Source organism: Ptychodera flava, chromosome 4 (assembly GCF_041260155.1).
Source record: "Ptychodera flava strain L36383 chromosome 4, AS_Pfla_20210202, whole genome shotgun sequence".
NCBI classification, from domain to species: Eukaryota; Metazoa; Hemichordata; class Enteropneusta; family Ptychoderidae; genus Ptychodera; species Ptychodera flava.
In genome coordinates, this window is record NC_091931.1 from 16,706,741 (window position 1) to 16,727,475 (window position 20,735).

Sequence of the window (20,735 nt, forward strand, 5' to 3'; positions counted from 1 at the left end):
TTTGTTCAGTTAGAGGCAAACCTGTATGCACCTACCACATTCAGTGGACATTAGTGAGGCCAAATTCACCGCTACAAACACCAAACCTTCTGTGATTAATCAACGGTTCATTTCCATTCATGGCTGTAATGAGATAAGTGACTACTCAAACCAAGAAGGCATTTACAGCCGACTCAATCATTTGCTAATTACCAGCAAGAATCTCAAAGGTTGTGTGTGACACTGGCAGGCATACGCCAAGGTTAAACAATCTTCTGAAACCTGATATCCATTTTAGAGATGACAAAACACAGTGGCCTGGGGCAATTAATGCAATTAAAGAGAAAACAGGTGAATTTGCAGACAACTGAAAGAATGAAAGAAAAACAAACTTTAGAAATTCCTGACCTGACTGGAGGTAACACACATTTACAGCTGATTGTTTGCTTTATTTGTTGTTGATACTTCGAAAAATATTCTTGCAAAGTGGCCTGTTTTTTTGGTTTTTTTATTTGCAGAGTTTTTTCATTCTGTGACTTGACACTGAAATTGTTGGCAAACTTACAAGTACAATCTTTGCTCAGTACAATGATGTGAAAATAAACAAGTGTACCCTGCAATGTTTTGGAAAGTCTGTCTGGCAAGAGGTTTGAAAGGTGATTGTAGTGCAGCTTTAACCCTTTGAGCGCCAAAGTCAATTTTTGTTGTCTTCATAGAATATATCCCAGTAAATTTTTTCAGGTTTTTGCCAAAATTTTGATAAAAAGGTGTAGCCAATGAAATGTGATTTCCATTTCGTCCAAAATTATAAAAAAATCACTGAAAAATTCACAAAAATTGTTAGAATGTTGCACTAAATTTGTGTGGGAAAAAATTACAGCACTCAAAGGGTTGAGAGGTCGCTCTGATATGAAGAATTCCTATTTTGCAAAATCCCAATTCTACCAAGATTGAATTCTTGCAGGAATACACAGTTATCAGATTCCACCTTCATAACAACTGTAACATGGTATTTCTAAAATTAAAATGTGAATTTGTTATTTTAAATCGTGAAATGAAATTTAGAAGAATAAAATGGAGAGCAATAATGTTGAACTGTGAAATATAACGTTGAATTGTGAAACTGCAAAATGATGAGGTAGTAGGTTGAGTAGTAGAATGTAAAATAGAATGTAGGAGACATAGAAAGTCAAGTTGTAAAATTGAATATAGAATTGTAATACAGAAAGTTGAGAGAAATGTGGAGTTGTAAAATTGAATTCAGAATAGAATGCAGAAAAAAACATAGAAAAGTCAAGTTGAGAAATCGAAGTCACAATAGTAAAATAGAAAATAGTACTTATGGTATGGATTGGACACCATATTAAAGATGTCCCTAATTTAATCTTCACCTGGTTCTAACGTCACTCCTAACAAGATTTGTGTCTTAGGGACCGTCTCAAATGGTCGCAGAAGTTCAAGAAACAAAATTTCTTTGTTTAGATCAAACCCCCCTCCCCTCCCCCTAAACGAAACTTCAAAAGTGTGAAATGTTTATGTCTGCCTGAGAGTACAATGTTGCATATTGCTATAGCTACTAAAGACATATTCCCCTTGCCACATTACAACATTAAACAAACCGAGGCTTGGTCTGCAATGCCCTAATGCCAGCACTTGCAAATGCAGTAACATCCAGTAATCGTCATACGGTTCAGGCGATTTACCCATATAAGGATATCCCTCACTCGTATATAGGAAACCCGGTCCAGTTCTGGCCGTTCCAGTATACATTGACTGTTTGATTGCGTTGTCGCAGACACTTGCTTTGATTCCTTACAGAAATTTGGGCTTCGGTTATATCAGTTTGTTTACATGGTGGTTTTTCCTCACCAGGTAGACATATAGCTGGAGTCACTCCAGCGAGAAACTTCGACATGGGGGCCCAGGCAAGTTCAATCATATTAAAACGACTATGACCAGGTGCATAACCCCGGTGCATAACAAGTGAGAATGAAGAAATCTAGTGGTTAGAGCAGATGCTTATAGATAGCCCATTTTAAATCAAAGTGAGACTTGAGTGGACACCGTGGGTCATCAGTATGTATTAGGGAGATGGTGCGGTGGCAAAGAATGTGAAATTTTCGGAAGAGTTACTTTCAGAATGTGCTTAGGAATACAATTCAGAATAACATTCAGACACTCACTATGTGAGATAATATTCTGTATATTCCAGAAGAGTCCTTTCAGAATGTGCTTTGGAATACAATTCAGAATAATATTCAGACACTCACTATGTGAGATAATATTCTGTATAGAAGTAACAAGTCATTGACATTGACATAGTCCCCACTTGTAATAGGAGTATTAGTCTTGATGGGGCAGGGAAATGAGGTCATTAAGAAGTATCACTGGAGTGTATATGTTCAGATCTATGGACACATAGGTTGATGTCATTGTTCCCATTTTGAAACAAGAGGCATGTCTAAGTTATGGTTCTAAATCGGGAAAAAAGATCAGACCTCTAGCTGTATTGGCCAGCCAGAAATACATATGTGCATAATAAATGAGGTACAAGATGTGACATCTTAAGGTCTACTATCCTATCAAAATTGAAGCGTAAAGAACTTGTGGTTACTGAGTTATGCATATATATATGCATATTCAAGGTCAAAGGTCATCAAGGTCACGTGACATTTTGAAAAAAAACCATTGTATTGCTAATTAATCCATATATGCCAAAATTCAGACCTCTAGCTCTATTGGCTTGCCCACAATTATATATGGGCATAATTAACGAGGTAAAGCATGTGTTGTCGTAAGGTCTCCCATCCTACTAAATATAAAGGACATAGCACTTGTGGTTACTTATTTATAGACATAATCGTGTATTTTACGTAAAAGGTTATCGAGGTCACATGACATTTTGTCAAAAATTTCTATCCTATAGTCTGTCCCTATATACTAAAAATCATACATTTACCTGTATTGGCTCGCTCAAAATTAGATATGCACATAATTAATGAGGTACAATATGTGGCGTCATAAGGTGTCCCATCATACCACATATGAAGGGTGTAGCACTTGTGGTTCCTGAGTTATGGACAAATATGTATATTTGAGGTCAAAGGTCATTGAGGTCACGTGACATTTTTTCAAAAAAATTGTATTGCTAAGTTATCCCTACATACCAAAAATCAGACCTCTTGCTCTATTAGCTCGCTCAAAATTAGATATGTGCATAATTAATGAGGAACAATATGTGGCGTCATAAGGTGTCCCATCATACCAAATATGAAGGGTGTAGCACTTGTGGTTACTGAGTTTTGGACAAATATGTATATTTGAGGTCAAAGGTCACCGAGGTCACGTGACATTTTGTCAAAAAAATAGCATTGCTAAGTTATCCGTACATACCAAAAATCAGACCTCTGGCTCTATTGGCTCGCTCAAAATTAGATATGCACATAATTAATGAGGAACAATATGTGGCATCATAAGGTGTCCCATCATACCAAATATGAAGGGTGTAGCACTTGTGGTTACTGAGTTTTGGACAAATATGTATATTTGAGGTCAAAGGTCACCGAGGTCACGTGACATTTTGTCAAAATAATTGTGTTACGTGCAGAGAAAACGAACAAAAGGGTGAACTCAGCAGTTAATGTTTAAACAAAATTTATTACGAAAATAAAACTAATTGCTAAGTCAGGGATAGAGTACAAGCTTTAAAAGTGTACAGACTACTTATCTCAGCTGGGACGGCAAAGCTCCAGTCTCAGAGTTGTAACAGTCAGTTGGATGAATGAACAGTCCTTGCAGGCTTGAAGCTGCACAAAGTCCACAGTATAAATCCAGCGTTGGCAGTGAAGGTCTTGAAAAGTCTTGAGAATGACTACTGCTGGAGTTTAGTAACACACAAGAGACACGATCCCCAAAAGTCTGACTGGAAGCTGTGCACGTCCCTTTTATAAAGGCATGTAAGAACAATCTAGAACTTTTATTGACATGCTAATTACTGTTCTAAAATTATCTCCCTTACACAAACTAATCAACTTTCCAGAACATTCCAAACATGACTAATTGAATTCAAGGTTGTGAGGTCATCAAGGGCAGTGACCTTGGGAATGTTCTAGACTAATTGAACTCAGGTCATGATGATGTGGGGGAAATGACCTACATAACACACCCCCTCTTCAAAAAAAGAAATTTTTCAAAGAAAAATCTTTCTTTTACAAATGTAATCTTAAAAGTGTGAACAACAATAAGTTCTAAATACGAGAGAGACAGTCTGCAATTAAATTGTCTCTGCCTTTGATATGTCTAATGTCAAGATTAAACTCCTGTAACATTAAACTCCATCTTAGCAATCTCTGATTTTTGCCTTTAAATTTCTGCAGAAAAACAAGAGGGTTGTGATCAATATAAACCACTATTGGCTGATTTGAAGAAGTAACATAACTTCAAAATGCTGTAAAGCTAATATCAAAGATAAACACTCTTTTTCAATTGTAGAGTAGTTTCTCTGGGATTTGTTAAATTTGCGTGAAAATAGCAAACAGGATGATCTATACCATGACTATCCTCTTGCAATAAAACAGCACCAGCAGCCGTATCACTAGCATCTACAGCTAATTTAAATGGCAAAGTGAAATCTGGTGCAGACAACACTGGAGCACTTTGCAGTATGGCTTTAAGTGTATCAAATGCCTGTTGGCATTGCTCTGACCAAACAAACTTTACTTTCTTTTTAAGTAAGTTAGTCAAAGGCTCAGTAATTGTGGAGAAATTTGGACAGAATTTTCTGTAGTAACCAGCCATACCGAGAAAGCGCATCAGTTGTCGTTTGCAGTTGGTATGGGAAAACTTGAAATGGCACTGATTTTGGCATCAACAGGTTTTACCTCACCCTGTCCTACAGTATGTCCGAGGTAAGTTACCCTCGCCCAACCAAACTCAGATTTGGCAAGGTTGACAGTCAACATTGCTTTACTCAGTCTCTCAAAGAACTTCCGCATGAGCTTGATGTGTTCCTCCCAGGTGTCACTATACAGGATGACGTCGTCAACGTAAGCTGCACACCCGTCTAGCCCGGATATGACGTCGTTGATCATCCGTTGGAACGTTGCCGGAGAGTTCTTCATTCCAAATGGCATCACCTTGTACTGGAACAATCCGTCTGGTGTAACAAAGGCGGATATTTCACGAGCACGATCCGTCAGAGGGACTTGCCAAAATCCCTTCAGTAGGTCAAATGTTGTCACATACTTGGCTTTTCCCACTCGGTCGATGCAGTCATCAATCCTCGGGATTGGGAAAGTGTCTGTCTTTGTTAAATTGTTGACCTTCCTAAAGTCCGTGCACATACGATAACTGTGGTCTGATTTGGGAACAAGTATGCACGGCGAACTCCAGTTACTTTTACTGGGTTCAATAAAGTCATTGTCCAGCAGGTATTTGACTTCTTCCTGGAGATATTTCGCTTTTGTTGGATTCAGTCTGTATGGGTGTTGTTTTACAGGCTTACTGTCCCCAACATCAACGTCGTGATAGATGACGTTTGTCCTCGTTGGAACATCTTGAAACAGGTGTTTATATTCATGGAGCAGTTCTTTCACCTGTTGTTGTTGTTCTGGCTGGAGGTGTGCCAACTTTGTAGACTCCAGCTTCTCCAGGATTTCTGAGTTCTGAAGCTTGACCGAGCCCAGCTTTGAGTTTAGAGTATTTTCACTCAAGTCAGTTTCAGTATCACTATCTTCATAATGGCCAGAACTGACTGTACTGACAGGCTTTGTTTTAGTAGGATTATCCCTATCCAAATATGGCTTAAGCATATTTATGTGACATAGCTGTTTTTGTTTTCGCCTGTCAGGTGTTATTATGATGTAATTTAAATCACTCAATTTCTTATCAATTAGGTATGGCCCAAAGTAACGAGCATGGAGTGGTTTGCCAGGAACCGGAAGTAGAACAAGAACTTTTTGACCTGGTTCAAACTTCCGTTTTGAGGTGCTTTTATCATATTTGATTTTCATTGACTGCTGAGATACTCCAGATTTTCTCTGGCTAATTCACATGCTTTAGAGAGTTTTGTACGAAAATCTGACACATATTGCAAAATATTCAGACAATCATCATCTTCTGATAGGAATTTCTCTTTAACGAGCTTAAGTGGGCCACGGACTGTATGTCCAAATACAAGCTCAAATGGGCTAAAACCAAGAGACTCTTGAATTGACTCTCTAACAGCAAAGAGCAGAAAATGAATTCCTTCATCCCACTGCTTCTCTGTGTCAAAACAGTAGGTCCTAATCATGTTTTTCAAAGTTTGATGAAATCGCTCAAGAGCACCCTGACTTTCTGGATGATAGGCGGATGACCTATACTGTTTAATGCCTAGCTGATCCATTACTTGTGAAAAATACCAGACATAAGTTGGAGCCTTGATCGGACTGGACACATTTAGGGAGGCCAAATAAAGTGAAAAATTTGACTAAAGCTCTCACTATAGTCTTTGTCTTTATGTTTCTCAGTGGTATGGCTTCTGGGAACCGAGTTGATGTACACATAATTGTCAACATGTACTCATTTCCTGATCTTGTTTTGGTAGGGGCCCAACACAGTCTATTAGTATCCTACTAAATGGTTCTTGAAATGCAGGAATTGGCTGTAAAGGGGCCTTTGGAATGGTCTGATTTGGCTTTCCTACCATTTGACATGTGTGACAAGTTTTACAGAAATGTGCTACATCCTGCCTGAGATTAGGCCAATAAAAGTGACTGAGAATTTTATGATAAGTTTTCCTTACTCCAAATGACCAGCCCAGGGCGTTTCATGGGCCAGGCGCATAGCGGCGCAATATTCAGCACGATAGGGCTTTGGAACCACAATTTGATGTTTTATAGCCCAATCGTCATCAACCAAAACATCTGGAGGTCTCCATTTACGCATGAGAATACCAGATTTCGTATAATAGGAAACAGAGCTATCTGAAGTTTTATCTTCATCATCTACCCTGTCAAACAAAGACAATATCTGGGTCTTTGTGTTGTTCTGCAATGAGATTTGATCTAGAAAATGTCTGACTTTGGTCAGCAGAAGTTTTACTGGAAGTTTCAAATCCACGAGGGATAACGGAATGATCCGTGTCAAACACCTGACTGAGAAAGGTGTCATTTAAGTCAACATCTGTGACATTATTTTTGAGAGTATTTTGATTCTCAGAAGTTTTCTTTGACATGGCTCGAGTAATGGCACATGAAGGAAATAAATCAGGTATCTCTTGTTCAATTGGCTCTGGATCCTGATCTAAACTAGGATTATCAGTCACAAGTGGATTAGTAATGACCTTGTCCCCAGCAAGGTCGTTTCCAAGAAGAAGATGAATCCCTTCAAAAGGCAAAAAAGGCCTAATACCTAAAGCCACAGGTCCAGAAACAAAGTCCGAAGACAAATAGACATTATGGAGAGGAACAGGAATGTAGTCATTGCAATCTACCCCCTTAATAAGAACTTTAGAACCTGAAAATGACTTTTCAGAAAACGGCAGGGTATCTGCCAACAAAAGAGACTGGGACGCCCCGGTATCTCTTAAAATTTTGACAGGGGTAGCGGAAGAGAAATCACTAGAAAGTGATATAAAACCATCATGATAAATGGTTTGAAAATACCCATAATGCTATCTTGAGAAGAATTGACCTTGACCTCATTAATTGGGGATAAGAGGGTTTTAACCTCAGAAAATGTGTTGCACACATTATTAGACTCTAATTGAGTTGATGAAGAAATAAAGCCGGTGGGCTTAGATCCACTTTGACTACTTTGACCTTCACGTTTTCTTTTCAATTTGAAACAATCTGACATTAAATGGCCGTCTTTCTTACAATAATTACAAGAAAGTGTACCGAACTGTTTGTCAGAAGGAGATTGAGACTTGGGATCTGATGATGTGGGAGTGTTACTTGAATTTTGTGAACTGTTGTCATTTGATTTTCTACTGTCCTTTGAGAAATTTTTGGATGAAAAGGAGGAGTTAAATTTACCTGCATTGTTTCTGTATGAAAAGGACTGGGATGGTTTGCTGAGAAAGGAAGATTTGTGGGTCAATGAATAATCATCGGCCAAACGTGCAGCAACCTCTAATGTATCTGCCTTTTGTTCATTGATAAACGTCTTGATGTCACTCCGGATGCACCTTTTAAATTCCTCAATCAAAACAAGCTGTCGTAATTTGTCATAATTCTGACTGACCTTTTCAGAAGAACACCAACGATCAAACAGTTGTTCTTTTGTTCGAGCAAATTCAACATAAGTTTGATCTTTCACCTTCTCACAATCCCTAAATTTCTGACGGTAAGCTTCAGGCACCAACTCATAACCCTTGAGAATTAATTCCTTCACAGAATCATAATTTGAAGCCTGCTCTACTGACAACTGAATATAAATTTCTCTGGCTTTACCCACCAAAGCACTCTGCAAAAGCATAGACCAGGACTCCTTAGGCCAATTCAGACTCTGAGCAATTTTCTCAAAATGAAGGAAATATTTATCAACATCCTTTTCTTGGAAAGGGGGGACTAACCTGAAATGCTTAGTGATGTCAAAACCGTGTGAAGGGAAGGATTTTCCTGACTGTCCAAGCTCTAAACGTTTCATTTCTAATCTTTCCTGCCTATCTTTCTCTCTCTGTCTTTCTTCCATTTCTAACTGCATTTGTATTTTTTCTTTTTCTATTTGTAATTCTAGTTTCTTGATCTCCAAATTTGTCTGCATTTCTAATTCTAATTTTCTGAGTTCAGAGGTAGACTCGGGCTCATAATCTTTCAGGGTGATTCCTCAAATTGGCCTAAATCAACTAGATGTTTGGCAATACGGTACTGTATTTCCCTCTTGCGCATAGATCTTTTGACTTCTACTTTAAGGAAATTGGCCAGTGTTATGAGGTCGTCTTTTCTGAGGGAATCAAATGTGTCCTGATCAAGGTCATCATTTCCTCTGGTTTAAATTCCGCCATGATTAAATTTCGCTGAGTTCACAGTATACAGTAGTTTTAAAAGGCTGGCAAAATGTTGTCAAACGGCTCAAATGTTCGTATCCCGGACGAGCCCCCAATTTTGTTACGTGCAGAGAAAACGAACAAAAGGGTGAACTCAGCAGTTAACGTTTAAACAAAATTATTACGAAAAAAACTAATTGCTAAGTCAGGGATAGAGTACAAGCTTTAAAAGTGTACAGACTACTTATCTCAGCTGGGACGGCAAAGCTCCAGTCTCAGAGTTGTAACAGTCAGTTGGATGAATGAACAGTCCTTGCAGGCTTGAAGCTGCACAAAGTCCACAGTATAAATCCAGCGTTGACAGTGAAGGTCTTGAAAAGTCTTGAGAATGACTACTGCTGGAGTTTAGTAACACACAAGAGACACGATCCCAAAAGTCTGACTGGAAGCTGTGCACGTCCCTTTTATAAAGGCATGTAAGAACAATCTAGAACTTTTATTGACATGCTAATTACTGTTCTAAAATTATCTCCCTTACACAACTAATCAACTTTCCAGAACATTCCAAACATGACTAATTGAATTCAAGGTTGTGAGGTCATCAAGGGCAGTGACCTTGGGAATGTTCTAGACTAATTGAACTCAGGTCATGATGAGTGTGGGGGAAATGACCTACATAACAATTGTATTGCTAAGTTATCCCCATATACCAAAATTCAGACCTCTAGCTCTATTGGCTCGCCTCAAAATTAGATATGTGCATAATTAATGAGGTACAATATGTGGCGTCATAAGGTGTCCCATCATACCAAATATGAAGGGTGTAGCACTTGTGGTTACTGAGTTATGGACAAATATGTATATTTGAGGTCAAAGGTCACCGAGGTCACATGACATTTTGTCAAAAAAATTGTATTGCTAAGTTATCCCTATATACCAAAAATCAGACCTCTAGCTCTATTGGCTCACTCAAATTAGATATGTGCATAATTAATGAGGTACAATATGTGGCGTCATAGGTGTCCCATCATACCAAATATGAAGGGTGTAGCACTTGTGGTTACTGAGTTTGGACAAATATGTATATTTGAGGTCAAAGGTCACCGAGGTCACGTGACATTTTGTCAAAAAAATTGTATTGCTAAGTTATCCCTATATACCAAAAACCAGACCTCTAGCTCTATTGGCTCGCTCAAAATTAGATATGTGCATAATAATGAGGTACAATATGTGGCGTCATAAGGTGTCCCATCATACCAAATATGAAGGGTGTAGCACTTGTGGTTACTGAGTTATGGACAAATATGTATATTTGAGGTCAAAGGTAATTGAGGTCACGTGACATTTTGTCAAAAAAATAGCATTGCTAAGTTATCCGTACATACCAAAAATCAGACCTCTGGCTCTATTGGCTCGCTCAAAATTAGATATGCACATAATTAATGAGGAACAATATGTGGCATCATAAGGTGTCCCATCATACCAAATATGAAGGATGTAGCATTAGTGATTACTGAGTTATGGACAAATATGTATATTTGAGGTCAAAGGTCACCAAGGTCACATGACATTTTGTCAAAAAAATTGTATTGCTAAGTTATCCATATATACCAAAAATCAGACCTCTAGCTCTATTGGCTTGCTCAAAATTAGATATGCACATAATTAATGAGGTACAATATGTGGCATCATAGGGTGTCCCATCATACCATATATGAAAGGTTTAGCACTTGTGGTTACTGAGTTATGGACAAATATGTATATATTGAGGTCACAAGGTCACGTGACATTTTGTCAAAGCATCTGAGATATCTGCGTGAACGGATGGACGAACATGGATGGACTGACGGACTGACATGACCCAATCTATGAGCCCCCTGGACTTTATCTGTGGGGACTAAAAACTGTGTCACTGCATCCTTTTTTGCAATATGAATACGATGAGAAACTAAATTTTTATTTTCTTGGCCTTATACATGGGAGTCTATGGACTGCCTTATACATGGGAGTCTATGGACTGCCTTATACATGGGAGTCTATGGACTGCCTTATACATGGGAGTCTATGGACTGCCTTATACATGGGAGTCTATGGACTTCCTTATACATGGGAGTCTATGGACTGCCTTATACATGGGAGTCTATGGACTGCCTTAAACATGGGAGTCTATGGATTGCCTTATACATGGGAGTCTATGGTTGCCTTATACATGGGAGTCTATGGACTTCCTTATACATGGGAGTCCATGGACTGCCTTATACATGGGAGTCTATGGACTGCCTTATACATGGGAGTCTATGGATTGCCTTATACAGGGGAGTCTATAGTCTGGCAGAGACCCTGCGATTCGCGTTCTTCCCTGTTGGAACACGCACGCGCCCTTCAGAGACGCGACGCGAATCCCAGGGTCTGGACGTTCTTGCAAGCGACCGGTCGGATTTCTGCCTGATCCGGGTACTTTATAGAACTCCACAAATCCGTTAATCAAAACAAAAATGACAGGTAGCATAGCCAAATAAACTTAAAAATGAAAAATAAAAACATACCGCGTATATAGGTCTACCAGCTACTAGTATATATTCTCTCCGCCCAGTTAGATAGGTTTTTCTTTTGACGTCACTACCCTTATGAATATTCATATACTTGCAAGAACTGACAGTCGCTGTGTCTGGCAGCGCGTGCTCACAACTGCACAGCCTTCGAATGCAGGCCCATCACGGCGCGCACAAAACAAGGCACAGCGACTGTGGAGAGTCTAGGGAGTCTATGGAGGTGAAAACTAAAAAGTCCTCTAACACGGCCAAATTTGATCACATTGTGAAACAAATCAACATGCATCTGTATGAGGTAGAGTACTATCCTTTTACCAAGTTTGAACGAAATCGCTCCAGGCGTCTCTGAGATATCTGCATGAACGAAAAAAGTCATAAAATATGCAAATGAGCAATTAATTAATAAGCCACACCCACCAAAATCTAATCAGATCTAAGTCTCATCATGATAATACCAAATACCAAATTGCATGACATTGGACCTAAGGGTTCTTAAGTTATGAGTGGAACAAAATCTGTCTACGGACGGACGGACGGACGGACGGACAGACGGACAGACGGACGGACGGACGGACGGACGGACGGACAGACGGACACACACACAGACATTGTGGTGACAAAGGACACCTTTGGTGCTTCGCACCACGGTGTCCAAAAATGATACTTTTTGTCTTTGAATAATTTGATGAATAAAAGGTTTAGGATACAATGTTACTATCGGTAAATTGTGTTTGGGGAATGAACGAGATGGAAACAGTTACAAAGTTGTTGGTACGAGTGTGCATTTTTTTCTTTAATTTAAATAAAACACGAAAACTTGTGATCACAAATAAAAGTGCGAAAGTGAAGTTCACTAATTGAATGGAGGTCAACCCCCTCCCGCCCTAAACGAATAAATTTCGCTTTTTGAACTTCTGCGACAATCTGAGACGGTGTCTTAGATTAACCACGGACCTATGTGAATTGTAACACAACTTATGCAAAAGACCCTGAATAACAATTTGACAATGGTTCACATAACGTGCATTCTTGTTTTACACATGTGTTACATTTTCTCTTTCTGTATCTGCCAATTCAACAACACTGTTTCAAACTTGGGTAGGTATGTTGGTAACGTTTTTTCCTTTCATTTAATTTTTCCCCTATTTTTTCAGAATTCCTTTCCAAAATGCCTTTGTACAGAACTTTTTTCTCTAACATTGCGTAGTAATATTTACCAAATAGATTCTAACATGTAGCTCTCTTTTATGTATTTTGCATGCTTGCAAAGAACATGTAGCATATTGAAGTTTTTGTATTTATGTTTTTCTGACAGATTCATGCACTGGAATGGTGTTAACATGTTCATGTTTTTCTCATTTTTTGTCAACACAGGTTGATTGTCTCACAATAGCTTCCTGCCATCACATCTATAGCTTGTCCATAAATATCAAACAACAGCACACTTCTCTTTTCAAACAAGTCATCGTTGATGACACAGTCCCCACTTGTTAATGGGTACTTTGATTACATGTCCTCACAGAGGATAGAGTCCTCTTCATTAATTAGATCTGTGATAAAAATACTTTGATACAGATGGCGCTCAATGGCCAAGAATGAGTTTTCCACGGTGATGAAAACATAAAACCAATGTAGGCCACCATCCTAAAGTTCATAAAATGAGTCAACTAGGAATTAATCAACAGGATGTTGCAAAACATTGTTGCATACAATTCTAACACTTAACGGATCATCACTGTTACCATATTTCATAAAGTTTGATGCAGTATTTACAACACTATGAGATCAACATCTATATCAAGTTTCATCACATTTGATGTTGTATTAATTTGTGGCTATATCACCCTAATTAGGAAAGTTCATTACTTATGCAATTACAAATTAATAAAAATACCGTCAATGACGCTGTACCTTCTCTAATGTGTGGCCAGGTCAGGTAATTGGTTGTCGGCATGGAGTTGTTGGTAAATAGTTGACGATGTAGGGGCATGAGGTGGGATAAGGACCCAAAGAACCCAAAAGATGATTAAATACATCAATCAAAAAAAATTCTAAGCTACAGTATAAACTGCCTAAAGATAGTTCAATGTGGAAAAAAAGTTAAATAATTCAGAAATAATAATTAACAGTCCAAAATAGTAATAACGCACTTCCTTACTGACCTGAGTGCATGTGAAATACACAACCTGGCATCTGTAAATTAAATGTATACCAAGTGATCATTTCCAGTCACTTTTAACTGTTTTTTAATGGATTTTCCAAAGAGTCCTGTGGAAATGATGAAAAACGCCTATCTGGTCTTGTGTTTGTATAACCTCATGGCTGATAATGTCATAGTATTGAAAAAAAATTGAAAGTGAAGAAATTACTGTTTTTAATAGGCATATTTTCCTTGAAATACATGACCGTGTAAAGAATATATGCTAAAAGTGTTTAAGAGTAAATTTCTTTTCAAAAAATAATTTAATTTGTGACCAAAGGATTTTTATTCTTTGAGTTTACAAATTCAAACATTGCAATTTGTTCAATCATCTTGTGCAGTGCAAAATTTATAAAATTGGCAGAATTACAGTCTTTGTGATGTAAAATTATGGGTTGACATCACGATAACTGTTAATCTGTTTGAAGTACTAATATACTATAATTTAAAAAAGAAAAATTCATGCAGAAATGGTAAAATATTGTCAGCAATGTAGAGTTAATTTTGACTTTACATCAAATATGCCTTTGCTGGATACCAATATATAGGGCGAAATATCAGCCATGTTCAGCAAAATCCACACAACAGCATCGATCCTTTTCTAATTTGATTTGATTTGCTTATGTTATCCTTGTATGACAGTCAGTACAATATGGAACTTGAACACAACACAGTGAATAAGTATGCTGTAAATGAAATGGTGTGGCTGCATCCACATGCAGCAATAGGAGTGCCTTTGTCTCTCACCCCTCATTTCCAACCTGTCCCATCCCTGAAAAAATAGTTTGGTCTTATATTTATAATGTTAATAATTTCTGTATTGTTAAAATGTGCGCATCTCAAAAACTTTTGATCATAAACATTTTCATTGTTTTTTATAGCTGACCAATCAGTTAACCTGTTTATTTTGAATATTTGCGCATTTTTCCTCAGTATTTGACATTTTCTGAATACCTTCTTATTCAGTTTGTCATTTTCTAAAATTTTAAATGCTCCATTGGGTGGTCAAGCTTTCCACAAGCATCAAATGTGGTACTTCATACAGGAGGGTCTGCCTCTAGAGGGCGGGCATCATGAACACTCCTGTGTTTGTTGGTTAATTCCTCCACGTAAACTTCTGATTGTACTGTAAACATTGAACATGGCCGACGTCCGATTTTCCTGTCTAAAACTTTCACTCATTTGCGTTCATATGACTCTGAAACTCCAGGAAACGATTGGGAAGAAAGGTTATCTTGAAATATTGAGGTACTCGCCGATTTTGCAAATTAAATGAGAAAAATGCAAGGAAAATGCCGACAGGCTTACACAATGACAGTTTTCAGACTCGGAGGCATATGATCATCTCTGCAGATTATGCAACAGCCCAGATCACGTGAGGCCATGAGGGGATATCCACGCAACTCAATACCAAACACTAGCGCTCACAGAGTGAGCAAACACAAAGTGAGTACCCCTAACGTCAGCTCAGTAGTCTGTAATAGATTGTAGTCAACTAAAAACCTTGGAGAAAGGCTTAACACTGTGGCTATGCCGCTAAGTCCCTTTTGATTTTTGTCATAGCTCAAAATCGTTCTCCCACACCTCAACCTGAGCCATGAACACCCCCACCAGTTTATGATATGACCCATCACAATGGCATGACGTCAACGGATCTTGACAGACGGAAGTCTTGACAGACGGAAGTTCTTGACAGCAGCATATTGGTTTTCAACTCTAATACCTTCTCTGTCTATAAATAGACACGAGAAGGTAAAAATGACACTGATAAATGTCTGTTTCAATGTTAAAGCAATGTGAGCTTAACATCAGTTAACATCTGTATAAAGTTTCATGAATTTGATGCAGTCCGTATTTCTTGACATATCAGCCTACTTACGAAACTTCAATAATTGACATGTTACTGCTACATGACGTGAAACAAATTGACGAGCATATGTATGAAATAGGTCAATGTCCTTGTACCAACTTTGAATGATACTGATGGAAATATGTCTGATTATGGCTCTGTACATTTGAAAATTGTAACAAATCACCGCCATGCAGCGATATTTGATCTTACTGTTTAAAAAATCAACATGTTTAAATATGTATACGCAAGTCAATGTACATGTACCAACTTTGAATAAGATCAGTTGAGACTTGCCAGAGTTATGGCTCTCGACATGAAACAACCATAACAAATTGCTACCATGTGGCCATATTGGACCATCTCGTGAAACCAATCGACATACATATGTATAAATAAGTCAATGTCCTTGTACCAACTTTGAATAAATTTGCTTGATACATGTCTGAGTTATGGTTCCGGACATGAAACAATCGGAAAAAAAATGGCCGCAAGGCAGCCATATTGGATCATATCACATAACAAACTGACATGCATATGTATGACATTAGTCAATCTCCTTGTACCAACTTTGAATAAAATCGGTTGAAACATGTCTGAGTTATGGCTCTGTACATGAAAACATCGTAATAAAATGGCTGCCTAGCGGCCATATTGGATCGTATCACATAACAAATCGACGTACATATGTATGACATAGGTCAATGTCCTTGTAACAACTTTGAATAAAATCGGTTGAGATATGCCTGAGTTATGCCTCTGTATATGAAAAAATCGTAACAAAATGGCCACACAGCAGCCATATTGGATCATATGACAAAACAAATTGACGTGCATATCTATGACATTGGTCAATGTCCTTGTAATAACTTTGAATAAAATCGGTTAAAACATGTCTGAGTTATGGCTCTGTATATGAAAAAATCGTAATAAAATGGCCGCCTGGCAGCCATATTGGATTGTATCACAAAACAAATCGACGTGCATATCTATGACATTGGTCAATGTCCTTGTACCAACATTGAATAAAATCGGTTGAAACATGTCTGAGTTATGGCTCTGTACATAAAAAATCGCAATAAAATGGCCGCCTGGCAGCCATATTGGATCGTATCACAAAACAAACCGACGTGCATATCTATGACATTGGTCAATCTCCTTGTACCAACATTGAATAAAATCGGTTGAAACATGTCTGAGTTATGGCTCTGTACATGAAAAAATCGTAATAAAATGGCCGCCTGGCAGCCATATTGGATCGTATCACAAAACAAATTGATGTGCACATCTATGACATTGTCAATGTTCTTGTACCAACTTTGAATAAAATCGTTGAAACATGTCTGAGTTATGGCTCTGTACATGAAAAAATCGTAATAAAATGGCCGTCTGGCAGCCATATTGGATCGTATCACAAAACAAATTGACGTGCACATCTATGACATTGGTCAATGTTCTTGTACCAACTTTGAATAAAATCGGTTGAAACATGTCTGAGTTATGGCTCTGTACATGAAAAATCGTAATAAATGGCCGCCTGGCGGCCATATTGGATTGTATCACAAAACAAATCGACGTGCATATCTATGACATTGGTCAATCTCCTTGTACCAACTTTGAATAAAAACAGTTGAAACATGTCTGAGTTATGGCTCTGTACATGAAAAAATCGTAATAAAATGGCCGCCTGGAGGCCATATTGGATCGTATCCCAAACAAATCGACGTGCATCTGTATGACATATGAAGTAATCCTTGTACCAAGTTTGAATGAAATCGGTTCTTGCATCTCTGAGATATCTGCGTGAACGGATGGACGGACGCACACAAGCACGCACACACGCGCGGACATGACTAAACCTATAAGTCCCCCCGGACGGTGTCCGTGGGGACTAAAAAAAGGACAATTATGAAATGGACCAAGTCCTGGTTGGTCGAGCCCGCTGAACAGATATTACTCATCTCTCACCTGAGCTAATTTTTGTTAACATTAAAGATGTGTACAAATACATTTCATGCTACTACTACAACAGTCTCTGTCAGCTCATCACTTTCTCATTTCAAATCAATGAGATTTGCTAAAATTCGCTGGTCATTATTCTTATGTACAAAAGTACTTTTGCAAAGGCTTTGGTTCATACATATAGAAGTACCTGACTTATGAACTGCTGTATGTTCAGACAATATCGACAGTGAGTGGTACATCATTTCTGGTTGAAAGGTCACACTCGTCAGCCAATTGCTCAAACAGTTGTACAAGTCTCAAGACTCAAGACAAAGTTGCAATTGGATAAAAGTACTAAAATGACAATTTGTTTGGTATATTGTAAATTGCATGAAAAATATCTTCACCGTTTTGCACTTTTGCCTTGCTGCAACTAAATGTTGTCGCAGAAATACATGTACTTCGTTTATGCATAGACAGAGGTCTATGGTTTATACATGAAGACAATGTAATTTCACAGCAATGGCATTTTAGGTTTGTAGAGAGAAAAATACTCTGGCTTTTGAGAATGAGAAATCATGAAAGTTGCCTTCTTCAAAACAATATAATATATATATATATATATATATATAATATATATATATATATATATATATATATATATATATATATATATAATATATATATATATATATATATTATATATATATATATATATATATATATATAATATATCAAAGCAGGGCTCGAAATATTACCTGTCTGCCTGTCCCGGACAAGTGAAATTTGGCCTGGGACAGGTAGTTTTGAAAAGTACTTGTCCAAGTGGACAGGTAGGTTTTTTCAGCCTGCAACAAGTATTTCAACCTATTGACTACAGCAAATATTCATAAGTTTAAATTTATATAACAGCGTTTCCATTACAATTTCAAAACTTGCGTACGATTTTACGCAACTTGTTCTTATTTGCGTAAAATGTATCAACAACTCGTACGGTGTCGGTGGGAATCGGTATCTGAAGTGAGTTGGGCAGTCTTTTCTGTCGAACTTGGGGGTTTCCTTTAATGCGCATGCTCTCTTAACAATAAACAATAACGTGGGGGGCTTCAAGGTATAGTAGCTGAACGCTTGCAATGCCGTGATGCATGTCTCGTATATGATCGTTGAGCAGCCTAATGACTTCATGTTCAAAGTTTCAAAGAAAATACTGTCTGACAATGAAATTAGTGTTTTCAAAGGGCCAACAAAAAGCAGATACTGATCAAGTCCAGCGGGACCTGTCAAGATGCAACCCTACAGAGTGTAAATCGTCACCCGTAAACACTTTCCAAATAACATGCGACCTAATGACCATGATTAAATATTGGCATAGATTGGTTTTATCAGATGATATAAAATATTGGCATAGATTGGTTTTATCAGATGATATTCTACTACGTGCTGCATATACACCTGCTAAGCACCACTCCCAGTGGTTTGAGTATATTCAGTATATTCTGGATAATTATAGTGGAAGATCTATCTGGTCAAATATCTGTAACATAATTTCACTGTTAAAACAGTTCACAGAGAACTGAAAGAAAGATATCGTGTCTCATGGATAAATGATTTACATAATGATGTAAGGACTCAGAGTGTGGACAAAAATAAACTAAGAACGTACAGAAAATTTATAACTTTATTTACTTTTGAGGAATACTTGATGGATATTACAAATATTAACTGCAGGAAATTGATTACCAAGTTTCGTATTTCTGATCATAATTTACAAATTGAGATTGGCAGAAGGTCAGTCCCAGAATCCCGTTAAATGAGAGATTTTGTACTTTTTGTAAGTCTTCTGTACAAGATGAGTTTCATTATATTATTAAGTGTGACAATATGTTGATAATAGAAATACTCTTTTCACTAGTATGAATCACATTTTGAGAACTTTGAATATTTAAGTGACAGAGAGAAATTCCTGTACATCATGAATTTTGAGGACAAGAAGCCTCTTTAAGGTATATTTCTTACACTACAGATTCATCCCCAGCAGCAGTCTTACCTGAACATGTGTGTAATGTTTGATTTTTTTGATTTGCTCTACCGCACTTCCCGAAGTGTGTTGTTATGCAATAAAGTATTATTATTATTATTATTTTATTATTATTACTGTATTGTGTTACCAACAACGTAGACTCGATGGATTCTCGAATTTTTTGCATCTGTAGTGTCATTGTCTATACAGAAGTGATTGACACGATGCTTTGTGATGATGAAATACAAGGTTTCATAAGAGTTGCTGTCTGCTAAAGTCTAAAATGTTGCATCATGATAAATGTCACTTGCAAGCAGGTGCATATGTTCTATTTTTGTCCTGCATTGACCACGTTGAGGCAATGTAGTGCGAGTCAAGTATGTCCGTGTCAAGGGGCGGCATTTCTCAATGCGTTAGTTTATGCAGTCATGATTTTTTTGCGTATTTCAGACTATTTTGCATAAAATACACAGGATTTTGCGTAAACGGAAATGCTGTTACAGTATATACCTTTTACAATTTGAAACTCATTATTTTGATATTTACCTGTCAGAAAAAAGTAAAAGAAAATTCGATAATATCTAATCACTGTTTACAGGAGACAGCCATATTGATTATCTAAGGTCACGTCTCAAATCTCTTAGATTGGGAGATTCTCAGGGCTATCTCGACACCGCTGTTACGCCAGTTTGCATATGATACAGGCATGAGTTTGTTGAATTGAATTGAAACTAGTATAGTTTCTGAGAATAAATTATTCCATTTTGGACATGAGTTTGTTGAATTGAATTGAAACTAGTATAGTTTCTTAGAATAAATTATGCCATTTTGGACAGGTACTTTTCTCACTGGGACAGGTACTTTTTATTTTGACTTGTCCAGTGGACAGGTGGTTGAAAAAAGTATTTCGAGCCCTGCAAAGTATACAGATGTCCTCGTGGGAAATTACAGTGCTCGATGTTAAAGCAGAGGGTTATAAATAACAACACAAAATTACTTCAAGGACAAAGTAATGATATGATATCTGTTACTTAAGTTCTCCACAAATGAAAATTAAAGGCGGGCGGCTAATTAGCATATGTATTTGCATAATATTTGCATACAATTTACATATCACCAGGGCTATTCACAAGGCACTCCAGTGATGAGATATACTTCTGACATTCTCAATATTTTTCTCCATTCAGCAGTGATTAATGGCAAGCTATACAATTTATTTT

General features: G+C 37.6%; 1 protein-coding gene across 4 annotated transcripts in view; it reads right to left on the reverse strand.

Moving 5' to 3' along the window:
- Window positions 1-20,735, reverse strand: part of LOC139131023 (nucleoside diphosphate-linked moiety X motif 6-like) — a 51,845-nt gene that overhangs the window by 27,526 nt on the left and 3,584 nt on the right. The window contains exon 1 of one of the 4 annotated variants that reach the window (XM_070696925.1): window positions 3,700-3,964. The exons of the other annotated variants lie outside the window; for them this stretch is intronic. The gene's annotated coding sequence lies outside the window, so the exon portion shown is untranslated. Of the gene's footprint in view, window positions 1-3,699; window positions 3,965-20,735 lie in introns of those variants that run through there. 4 annotated transcript variants of the gene reach the window in all.